The sequence below is a fragment of the Episyrphus balteatus genome (assembly GCF_945859705.1).
Source record: "Episyrphus balteatus chromosome X unlocalized genomic scaffold, idEpiBalt1.1 SUPER_X_unloc_1, whole genome shotgun sequence".
NCBI lineage: Eukaryota > Metazoa > Arthropoda > Insecta > Diptera > Syrphidae > Episyrphus > Episyrphus balteatus.
The window spans coordinates 215001-227500 of record NW_026605125.1 but is presented as its reverse complement, the minus strand read 5'-3'; the positions used below and the strand labels follow the sequence as shown (position 1 = coordinate 227500).

The 12500-nt window shown below is 39.6% G+C and overlaps 2 non-coding genes and 1 pseudogene across 2 annotated transcripts; all 3 read right to left on the bottom strand.

Annotated features, from left to right (window-relative positions):
- LOC129920818 (large subunit ribosomal RNA) overlaps positions 1-8253 on the bottom strand; it is an 11232-nt pseudogene extending 2979 nt beyond the window's left edge.
- A 309-nt stretch (positions 8254-8562) lies between these two features.
- Positions 8563-8741, bottom strand: LOC129920827 (5.8S ribosomal RNA). Its single transcript, XR_008773364.1, has one exon. It is a non-coding gene; the product is annotated as a 5.8S ribosomal RNA (ribosomal RNA).
- A 1319-nt stretch (positions 8742-10060) lies between these two features.
- On the bottom strand, positions 10061-12052 carry LOC129920755 (small subunit ribosomal RNA). Its single transcript, XR_008773311.1, has one exon. It is a non-coding gene; the product is annotated as a small subunit ribosomal RNA (ribosomal RNA).
- Positions 12053-12500: the final 448 nt, after the last annotated feature.

Below are 12500 nucleotides of genomic sequence, written 5' to 3'. Positions count from 1 at the left end.
AGCATTAAGGGAACCATGACCGGTCAACAAAAAGCCCGCGAATAGTGAGAACTCAAGACATTCACGCTCACACGCAACCCTGACATCTGGAAGAAAGCAGAAAGTTGCTCTCCCCTTTTCGCTCTCAGCCCAACGAGTCTGCCATCTGGAGAAGACACATTCTCTAAGCAGAACCTTCCTTGCGGAAAGACTCATGCCACCAGTACCCAAACATTCAACCCAGTCTGTTGCCGAGAGTAACCATTGCCTCCGTAGCCTGAAAGCAATGCCTTTACGCATCACCTCCAGATCAAGTGGAGGCACACCTGCTAGAACTTGTAAGGCCTCCGTAGAGACAGTATGGCATACACGAAGTGAACCAAGGAGCATAATCCTCTGCGTACAGAGGATCAGCCTTCTTCCTTCCACTGACTTGACACAGTCGTACCATATAGATGCACCAAATGTTGCGCAAGCAACAAGTAGTCCATTATATACAATACGACGTGCAGCCCCAGAAAGGCCCCAATTACACTTCAGCACCCTGTTTACTGTAGGCACAAGAGAGGTGAGCTTAGACCTCACCTGGTGTAGGTGGGGAAGAAAACTCAACCTCTCTCCTATGGTGATCCCAAGATACTTGACTTCCGTCACATATCTTAGTCCCACCCCACCAACCTTAACACACGGTGGCCGCCTCAAGGACAATTTGCCTTTAAGCAGCATGATTGCTGTCTTTTCAACAGCAATGTCCACCCCAACACCCGCACCCCAAGTGCCAACCATGCGCATGACCTCCATGCTTCTTGTTTCAAGCGAGAGACGAGTCTCGCCCTCAACAAGAACAAGAAGATCATCCGCATAGGCAATACACTTGCAATACGGCTGCCAAGATGAAAGCCGCTGAAGCAGGGTGTCCATCATAAGGTTCCATATATATGGACCACCGACGGATCCCTGCGGACAGCCTCTCTCAACATCAACCGAAACTGAATCAATCGGGCTGACAACATGAGCGGTCCTATCAGAGAAATAGCTCCCCCAGATGCCAACCTCCCGACAGCCAACCTCAACAAGCCTGCGCTTAACCACAGACCAGTCAAGGTAATCAAACGCGCCCTTGAAGTCAATAAAAATCCCCAGAACATACTTGCTATTGGCACTTTTGACGCAACTTAGAACGTGGGACCACGCATCTTCGACACTGCAACCAGGTTTAAAACCAAACTGGAATGGACACTGCTGAGGAACGCTCTCCATTAGTCTGTCAATCAAGACTCTTTCAAGCACTTTTCCAAGTACTGGAAGGAGGCTGATTCCACGATAGGATCTAGGATTAGTCCTGACCCTATCGGTAGACTTCAGAAGAATCGTCACCTTAGCAGATTTCCATTCCAGGGGAAAATAATTCTCCCTGAAACAGCTCGAGTACAAAGCCATCAGGTATTCGGGGATTGCCGCCCAGATGGCTTTCACCATCCCGCCGGTCAAACCATCGAATCCTGGTGACTTTTTCGATTTAAGTCTAGCGATGGCACAGTCAATTTCTCCCTCCCTTACCATGGGAGCAGATTCATACAAGTCCACAAATGGACCTTCATGATCCACCCCCCTGGGAAAGAAGGACTTCATTAAGGCAGTTACTGAGTCCTTCCATGATGTGTGGACAATCCCCCCATCATGAATGGACCCTATCTCCAAAGTATTCCTCCCCCGACAAACACGGTAGAGATGACCCCAAGGGTCATCACGGTGCTCCTCGGCGAAGGACTTCCACTCATCATTCTTAGTTTGGGTCAACAGCCTTTTGTATTCAGCCATAGCCCGCCTTAAGGCAAGCTTTGACTGATCCAAGTCCGCAGACCCAATTCGCCTGCATGTTTGAAACCTCTTACGAAGTCTCCTCACATGCAGGCGCATGGCTTGGAGCTCGGATGTCCACCACCTGACCCTCTTTGGATTCACCTTACGGATCCTCCTAAAAAGCCGGTCGTTAACATCCCATACGCAACCATTTAACATAGCAACCTTGTTGTCAACCCCCAAACTTTGAAAGGTTTCCAGTGGCACAGACATGAATCCTCTTACAACTTCGGACTGGTAATGACGCCAGTCCACGTCGTGCAAATGCCAGCTCTTCACATCCAATACAACTCCTACATTCGGATTGCTGACAGGAGGAGTAATCTCAACCTGCAAGAGGCTGTGATCACTCAAACCTTCACCTCCCCGAATGCTCCAGCGGAAGTCAAAGATGCGAACAGCCGGCAGATTTGCCAGAGTCACATCTATGTCACTGTGCCCGTTTGGACTGTCAAACGTGTACAGGTCACTCGGCTCATTGAGAACAACCAAGCGATTCTCGATAATAAATTCGCTTAACAGCCTTCCCCTGCCGGCACTGTGAGACGTGGACATACTGTCCGTCATCTTACTGAACCAAGCAGGAGAGACTGCATTAGCGTCCATACCGAAAATCGCAGGCACATTCCCAGCAAGCCGAACCAACCTACCAAGGTATGCCAAGTATGGTTCAATGTCGAGGGCATGCTTAAAGTAGAGACTACATAAAAGCAGTCTACCAAAGCTACCCTCAACATTCACGCACACTCCCCATTCACTAGAATCAACAAGTGAGCATACGGCATTAACATCGTTCACGACAATAGCAGCACGACCACTAGTGTCCGTGAACGAGCGCATAAATGCAGGGATGCCCTTAACTTGTCCATTGACAAGTAAGGGCTCCTGCAACAGCGCAAAGCTAAACCGCATGCTGGACAAAATCTGCCCCAAATCAAACATGACTGCCCAAGCATGTTGGCAGTTAAATTGTATTAATTTAACTGCCATTTTAATGCTTGGCACCAGCGTTCCGGACCGCCTCAGCATATACTGGGCAGGCCATCGTCAACATCAAATGACCAGCCAGGTCACCTCGAAAATCGCAATCGCGACAATGGATTCCATTACCGCAATCCTTCTTCGAGTGACCAGACTGGCCACAGTGCATACAGACAGATTTAACCTGCCTGCAATTTTTAATAAAATGACCCATGCCAAGGCAACGATTGCACCACTGGACCAGAGGCTTCTCCTTAATGGGGAACGAAAAGTGCTTTATATAGCACCTTCCGTCCACCAGGAGCATGGTCCCGGCCCGAGCGGAGCACTCAAGGACGACAGTATGCCGCCCTTCCCCAGCCTTCCACGGATTTGCCAAGAGAACCTCCCCCTTAAATTCATCAATAGTGAGCTTACATAAGTTTAGCTTATGTAGCTCATCCATAAAAACTTCAGGAGAAATTCTCTTCTCAACCCCGTGGACAACTAGGGTCTTGCACTTGCCGGTCTCAGCAAGCAAACCAACCTCGCCCAGTTTCCTGTGATCGAGGAAGGTATCACGTTCTGCGGCAGAGGGCAAAGAGACAATCATGCCTCCACGTTTGCCAGGACGCATATTATGCACCCTGACACCCACAGCAGGCACAATTACTTCTTCCACTCTCTTCTTGACTTCCTCGACGGACTCGTTTTTCTTGCCCTTAACAATTAACGACCACGTCTCAGTAGGCTTAGCAGGCACAACAACAGGCTGTGAAACCTTTGCTCCACCTGCAAAGCCACCAGAGACTTTGGCGGACAAGTCAATCTGGGCAAACGAAGGCCGTTCAGAAACAGCTATTCCAACGGGTACACCCAGAGATTTGGCAGATCCAGTTGACCCGCCAAAATCACGAGGGGCCACTGAAGGCTCCATCAAGGAGGAGCCCGAATGACCCTCTAGGCGCCCTCTAAGTCGCTCATTGACTCCAGAGAGTCCCATGACAAGGGCTTCATATTTCGAGGAGAGCTCGACGATCCTGCTTCCTAACTCAGGGCAGCTTGAGATCAGGCCAACCATGTCAACCTTAATCTCGGCACACCTTGCCATAACACTGGCAAGATTTAGAGTCACCTCCAAACCCTTACCAGCTACAGGCAAGGTAGCCTTAGAGCTGTCCTGAGCTCCAGACACCTCCTTCTTTTTCTGACTCTTGCCAGATACAGGGTTCTTAGGGCTTTTAGGGTTTTTAACAGCCAACAAATTTGGAGCCGAGTCCACCGGAGAAGTCTCCACCAATGAAGGAGCCACTGCAGCCAGATCTTCCTTAGGAGATCCAGCCTGAGGCCCCCCCACCACTGAGGACTCCACCGGGGGAGTCATCACACCATTTGCATTCGGCTGCATACCACCCTCCTGAGAAGAAGGAGGTGCCTCAACTACTAAAATCTTACCCACAACATCAGGGTTGGAGTTTCCTGATTCACAATCATCCTTCACAACACTACGCTTCCTGGACTTCTTGGAGTCCTTAGGATCAAACACATCCATCGAAGAATCAGTTGAATAAGCTGATTCATTCTTGTACTTCTTGTCCTTCTTGCTCTTCTTGAGCTTCATTTCCTTCTTCCTCCTTGGGTTAGGAAGAGGAGGATCAACAATCATACCACCCTTCATATAAAGAGCCTTTTCGCTCAAGGGTACTTTCGGTTTCTTAAAAACCTCAACTTCACTCTCGCAGTCAGAGGTGATGCCAATTATATTGTCCTCAGACATCGCAAACTACGATACCACTCGAAAAATAATAAAAAAATAATTTTTCAAAGTGGTAACCGTAAAAATTAATTTTACCTCAGTTGGCAACAATTAACCGAAAAAAAATTTAAAAATTTTTTTCAAAAAATTTTACCTCAGTTGGCAACTATGGTCAACAATAAAAACCAAATTTTGCCGAGGGTGGCAACAATGGTGGTAATATTATATAATATTCTCTCACCAAAGTCAGCCAATCAGAAAATTTACGATATGTGGCGAAATTTTTAAATGAATGAAAAAATATTTTTTAAACCAATGAAAATTAATTTTATAAAAAAAAGAGAGCAAATGAAGAAAAAATATTCAAATAACCAATGAAAATTAAGATTTTAAAGCAAATAAAAATGAAAAGCAACAACCCACGCGATTGGTGGGTTGGAAAATTAAGAGTAATGAAAATATAATAAAATGAAATGAAATGACCAATGAAAATTAATGTTATAAAAAATAAAAGAAAAAAGAGAAAAAATATAAGAACTCACGTGATTGGTGGATACCAAAACAAACCACCAAGAATCACTCGAATTAAAAAGAAAAATTAAATTAATTATGAAAAAATCGCACAAATCTATCAAAAACACAACCAATAATCGAATCGTAAACCGTAATCAAAACCAAAGCCAAATCAACCGAATCAAACCGTATCAAAAATCACTACTTCTTCAAAAAAATCAAAAACCGCACCACAATCGAAACACGTCCTTTCACATCAGAGCTACTAAGTCGAGTGAGTAAATAGGGACAGTAGGAATCTCGTTAATCCATTCATGCGCGTCACTAATTAGATGACGAGGCATTTGGCTACCTTAAGAGAGTCATAGTTACTCCCGCCGTTTACCCGCGCTTACTTGAATTTCTTCACTTTGACATTCAGAGCACTGGGCAGAAATCACATTGTGTCAACACCCGTTAGGGCCATCACAATGCTTTGTTTTAATTAGACAGTCGGATTCCCCAAGTCCGTGCCAGTTCTGAATTGATTGTTAATTGATAGTCGTTATAAATCAAAAGAACATACCTTGCGATATATCTTAAGATTTTTAGCAAGAAAATTCCACAATTGGTTACGTAAACTACTATCCGGGGAACAAAATTCAAGAATTTTTATTTACCCAGAACGAGTACATAAACCATGTTATTGCTTCCAATTCAAGCCCGACTATCTCAATCTTCAGAGCCAATCCTTATCCCGAAGTTACGGATCTAATTTGCCGACTTCCCTTACCTACATTATTCTATCGACTAGAGACTCTTCACCTTGGAGACCAGCTGCGGATATCGGTACGGCCTGTTGAGAAGTTTGCGTAATCCCACCATAAATTTTCAAGGTCCGAGGAGAAAATATCGACACAACAGTAAATGTCATGCTCTTCTAGTCCATCTACCATATCTCTCTTCGAAAGACTTCCATGGTAGTACGACTATAAAACAGAAAAGAAAACTCTTTCGATATCTCTCGACGGCTTCTTTATGGTCGTTCCTGTTGCCAGGATGAGCAAAAAGCCCATTTTTAATAACAAACGGATACTCAACAGGTTACGGAATTGGAACCGTATTCCCTTTCGTTCAAAATTTATCAAGTGTTTTAAATATTTATTTTTGTATTTTTTATTTCATATAATAATAATATATATTTTTGTATTTTTAATTTTTTATTTTAATATTTTTTTTTATATACTTTTGTATATTTTTTTTATTTATATTTGCTCATATATTTTTTTTTATATTTTTTTTTTTTTTTTTTTTAATAACATAATATATATATTTTTGTAATTTATTAAAATGTTTTTTTAATTTTTATTTTTTATTTTTTATAACTTGAAAATTTTCAGCTTTCGCCTTGAACTTAGGACCGACTAACTCGTGATCAACCACTGTTCACACGAAACCCTTCTCCACTTCAGTCCTCCAAGGTCTCATTCGATTATTTGCTACTACCACCAAGATCTGTACCAATAGCGGCTCCATGCAGGCTTACGCCAAACACTTCTAAGCACACCATTGTACCCTCCTACTCACTAAAGTTTCAAAATTTAAATTCAATCAGATCGAAAATAAACCATCTACTTTAGCGATAATGTATAGGTATACAACTTAAGCGCCATCCATTTTAAGGGCTAGTTGCTTCGGCAGGTGAGTTGTTACACACTCCTTAGCGGATTCCGACTTCCATGGCCACCGTCCTGCTGTTTTAAGCAACCAACGCCTTTCATGGTATCTGCATGAGTTGTTAATTTTGGCACCTTAACATTATGTTTGGTTCATCCCACAGCGCCAGTTCTGCTTACCAAAAGTGGCCCACTGGGCACAATATATCACAACCAAAACCTTCATATCAAGAAAGGCTAGGTTCTTACCCATTTAAAGTTTGAGAATAGGTTAAGATCGTTTCGACCCTAAGGCCTCTAATCATTCGCTTTACCAGATAAGATTATTTTATATAATTTTTAATTGCACCAGCTATCCTGAGGGAAACTTCGGAGGGAACCAGCTACTAGATGGTTCGATTAGTCTTTCGCCCCTATACTCAATTCTGACAATCGATTTGCACGTCAGAACTGTTTCGGTCTTCCATCAGGGTTTCCCCTGACTTCAACCTGATCAAGTATAGTTCACCATCTTTCGGGTCACAGCATATATGCTCAAGGTACGCTCTAGTTAGAGGCATAAATAATATAAATATCATTATGCATAACTGTATAGAACGCCCCGGGATTGAATAAATAATTCATAACAAATTATAAACTAATCCCATTAAATTAAGTTAAGTTAATTATGCCATTGGGTTTTATTAAAAATACCCAATGACTTGCACATATGTTAGACTCCTTGGTCCGTGTTTCAAGACGGGTCCCGAAGGTATCCTGAATCTATCGCATTGTTAATCATAAAAGTGCATACAATATAAATAAACAAATCAATAGATCTATTTACCATTGTAAAATTCCGAAAAATTTAAGCACAATATATAATTATATCTGTCAATGATTTATCAAATCCAAAACATTTATTTTATGTTGAAAATCCGAAGATAAACAATTTGAATAAACTTAAGTAATGGATCTTATGATAAATATTTATTACATTAACAGATTACAATGTCCTTATATGGAAAAATTGCACACTATTGTTAAAATATTTTTTATATATTTTTATATTAGTATTGAATTTTCCATAATGGATATTCAGGTTCATCGGGCTTAACCTCTAAGCAGTTTCACGTACTATTTAACTCTCTATTCAGAGTTCTTTTCAACTTTCCCTCACGGTACTTGTTTACTATCGGTCTCATGGTTATATTTAGTTTTAGATGGAGTTTACCACCCACTTAGTGCTGCACTATCAAGCAACACGACTCTTTGGAAACACCTTCTAGTAATCATTAACGTTATACGGGCCTGGCACCCTCTATGGGTAAATGGCCTCATTTAAGAAGGACTTAAATCGTTAATTTCTCATACTAGATTATAGATGTTCCATACACTGCATCCCATATTTGCCATAAAGACAAAATGGCTTAGTGCTGAACTGATTTCTTTTCGCTCGCCGCTACTAAGAAAATCCTTGTTAGTTTCTTTTCCTTCCCTCATTAATATGCTTAAATTCGGGGAGTTATCTCATATGAGTTGAGGTTGCTTAACACTTTTTATTTGCTTAATAATTTTATATACTCAATTCAAAATATTTTTTATATATCGATCATTTCAGCCATTTTATCAATTCAAGTAGAATGCCTCAATTGCCAAATTATATTATGACAACGATCTGCAATGTTAGAAATTTTTATATACTAACATCCTCTAAAAAATAGATAAAACGAACTTACTGTCGCTCGATATTATTTTGAGGTATATATTATATTTTAATATTATGAATTTTTACAAATCCAATAATATAACATGCGCATTTGATAAATCAAAAGCAGCTTATTTAGCATAGTATCACAACCCTCAACCATATGTAGTCCAAGCAGCACTTCAAAATTAATTAAAGTACATAACAGCATGGACTGCTATATGCGTTCAAAATGTCGATGTTCATGTGTCCTGCAGTTCACACGATGACGCACAGTTTGCTGCGTTCTTCATCGACCCATGAGCCAAGTGATCCACCGCTTAGAGTATTATTATTTTTTTATTTTATATTTAGTCAATTTTTTTTTTTAAGAAATAAAAATTTATTTCTTTTTATATTTTATGTATTTTTTTTATGTTGCGAATGTCCAATTCCAAAGAATCGTTAACTTATAAATTTCTTTTAAAGAAATCTAAGTACAACATTTTTATACATTTTTATTTTTATATATATATATCGTTACAACTTATGCTATGCGTTTTAGCCGGATAGTACCGGGATATTGTCCAAGTACGACACCTTTAGGGGTTAATTCGTCGCAACGTATACACGCCACGCCGAAGGGCGGGTTTTTACACCCAGGAGGATATTACCCCGAAGGGTACGACACCTTTGTTTTTTCGACTTTTGCTCTAGCAAGTTTGTTTATGCATATATATATTTTCATAAGCGTCACTATTTCGATGACGATGACAATTGGCTACCATTTAAATATTTTGTTCATATTTTTTTTTGAAAAAAAAAGACCGAATGCATTACTTATAGTAATACACCCAGTCTAATTTGTTTTTGTATTTTGGTTATAACGTCACTATTTAGATGACAACACCATTTGGCTACGATTTAAATATTTTGTTCATATTTTTTTTTGAAAAAAAAAGACTGAATGCATTACATATAGTAACACACCCAGTCTAATTTGTTTTTGTATATTGGCTAAAAACGTCACTATTTAGATGACGACACCATTTGGCTACCATTTAAATATTTTGTTCATATTTTTTTTTTGAAAAAAAAAGACTGAATGCATTACTTATAGTAACACACCCAGTCTATTTTGTATTTGTTTTTTTTTTATTATATATATATCGTTACAACTTATGCTATGCGTTTTAGCCGGATAGTACCGGGATATTGTCCAAGTACGACACCTTTAGGGGTTAATTCGTCGCAACGTATACACGCCACGCCGAAGGGCGGGTTTTTACACCCAGGAGGATATTACCCCGAAGGGTACGACACCTTTGTTGTTCGACTTTTGCTATAGCAAGTTTGTTTATTCATATATATATTTTCATAAGCGTCACTATTTCGATGACGATGACAATTGGCTACCGTTTAAATACTTTGTTCTTAATTTTTTTTGAAAAAAAAAGACTGAATGCATTACTTATAGTAACACACCCAGTCTAATTTGTATTTGTATTTTTACTTCTTTTGAAGTATTCTTTTTTGTATTTGTTTATATATTTATTGTATATTTTATACATTTTGTACCATAATTGTACATTTTTATTTTTATATTTTATTTTTCTTTTTTATATATATTAAATATATATAAATTTTATTTTATTGGAAAAATCACGTTAATGATCCTTCCGCAGGTTCACCTACGGAAACCTTGTTACGACTTTTACTTCCTCTAAACCATCAAGTTTGGTCAACTTCTGCGAAACAACCGTAACACGTTAGCGTCACAGTGATCACGTCCGGAGACCTCACTAAATAATTCAATCGGTAGTAGCGACGGGCGGTGTGTACAAAGGGCAGGGACTTAATCAATACGAGTTAATGACTCGCACTTACTAGGAATTCCAAGTTCATGTGAACAGTTTCAGTTCACAATCCCAAGCATGAAAGTGGTTCAGCGGTTTACCCGGACCTCTCGGTCTAGGAAATACACGTTGATACTTTCATTGTAGCGCGCGTGCAGCCCAGGACATCTAAGGGCATTCCAGACCTGTTATTGCTCAATCTCATTATTGCTAGACGCAATTTGTCCATTTAAGAAGCTAGTGTCCTTATAATGGGACAAACAAACAGGTACGACTCCACTAACATAAACACATTCAAACACAATTATATTTTACTATATTCATGAATGAAGGCTATGAAAGCTTCAACATCATAATCCTGAAAGCATCTATTTAATATATTTGAGTCTCGTTCGTTATCGGAATTAACCAGACAAATCACTCCACGAACTAAGAACGGCCATGCACCACCACCCATAGATTCGAGAAAGAGCTATCAATCTGTCTTACACGCTTATGTTCGGACCTGGTAAGTTTTCCCGTGTTGAGTCAAATTAAGCCGCAGGCTCCACTCCTGGTGGTGCCCTTCCGTCAATTCCTTTAAGTTTCAGCTTTGCAACCATACTTCCCCCGGAGCCCAAAAGCTTTGGTTTCCCGGGAAGCGACTGAGAGAGCCATAGAAGTAGCTACACCCAATTGCTAGCTGGCATCGTTTATGGTTAGAACTAGGGCGGTATCTGATCGCCTTCGAACCTCTAACTTTCGTTCTTGATTAATGAAAACATCTTTGGCAAATGCTTTCGCTTAAGTTAGTCTTACGACGGTCCAAGAATTTCACCTCTCGCGTCGTAATACTAATGCCCCCAATCTGCTTCTATTAATCATTACCTCTTGATCTAAAAACCAATGAAAGTAGATCAGAAGTCTTATTTCATTATTCCATGCACAAAATATTCAGGCATTTGGAGCCTGCTTTAAGCACTCTAATTTGTTCAAAGTAATTGTAACGGCCCACAACAGCACTCGATGAAGAGCACTGAAGCAGGTTTTAATAGGAGGAATACATAATGGTACATAAGTATCATAAATGTATAAGAACTCCACCGATAATACGCTTGCATACATAAGGTAATGTACAATCCACAATTGTAGTTGTACTACCCGTATGAAGCACAAATTCAACTACGAACGTTTTAACCGCAACAACTTTAATATACGCTATTGGAGCTGGAATTACCGCGGCTGCTGGCACCAGACTTGCCCTCCAATTGGTCCTTGTTAAAGGATTTAAAGTGTACTCATTCCAATTACAGGGCCTCGGATATGAGTCCTGTATTGTTATTTTTCGTCACTACCTCCCCGAACTGGGAGTGGGTAATTTACGCGCCTGCTGCCTTCCTTAGATGTGGTAGCCGTTTCTCAGGCTCCCTCTCCGGAATCGAACCCTGATTCCCCGTTACCCGTAGCAACCATGGTAGTCCTAGATACTACCATCAATAGTTGATAGGGCAGACATTTGAAAGATCTGTCGTCGGTACTAGACCATACGATCGGCAAATTATCTAGAGTTCAACCATTATAACGATTTCCGAAGAAATCGCTTGGTTTTAGCCTAATAAAAGCACACGTTCCAAAAGGTCCGTGTTTATATTGCATGTATTAGCTCTAGAATTACCACAGTTATCCAAGTAACTGTTAACGATCTAATAAACCATAACTGATATAATGAGCCTTTTGCGGTTTCACTTTTAATTCGTGTGTACTTAGACATGCATGGCTTAATCTTTGAGACAAGCATATAACTACTGGCAGGATCAACCAGAATAATGTTATAATATTTTATTTTTAATATTATTTGAAATTTTGAAAAATAACATCAATCTCCTCTCAATAAATCCAATGATAAAGTTTTTATTTTTTTTTTTTTTATTTATTTATATTTATACATACTTTTTGTTTTATATCCTCCCTAATAGGGATAATTATTATTTTATTTTTTTTACCAACACAATTTTTATTTGTATATATTTTTTGGTAAATTTATTTTTATTTTTATTTATTTGTATGTATTTTGTATGGGTATTTTGTATGGGTATTTTGTATTTTTACTTTTATCTGGAAAATGAGGGAAAATGCATTTCACAAAGGTTTCATATAACAACTATTTTTATTTTAACAAAGAGAACTCCTACCGTATGGTGAACTCTGATATTGTTAAATTTTAGTGTAGCACCTTTCACAAATACATATCAATGATTATTTTCAAATTTCTA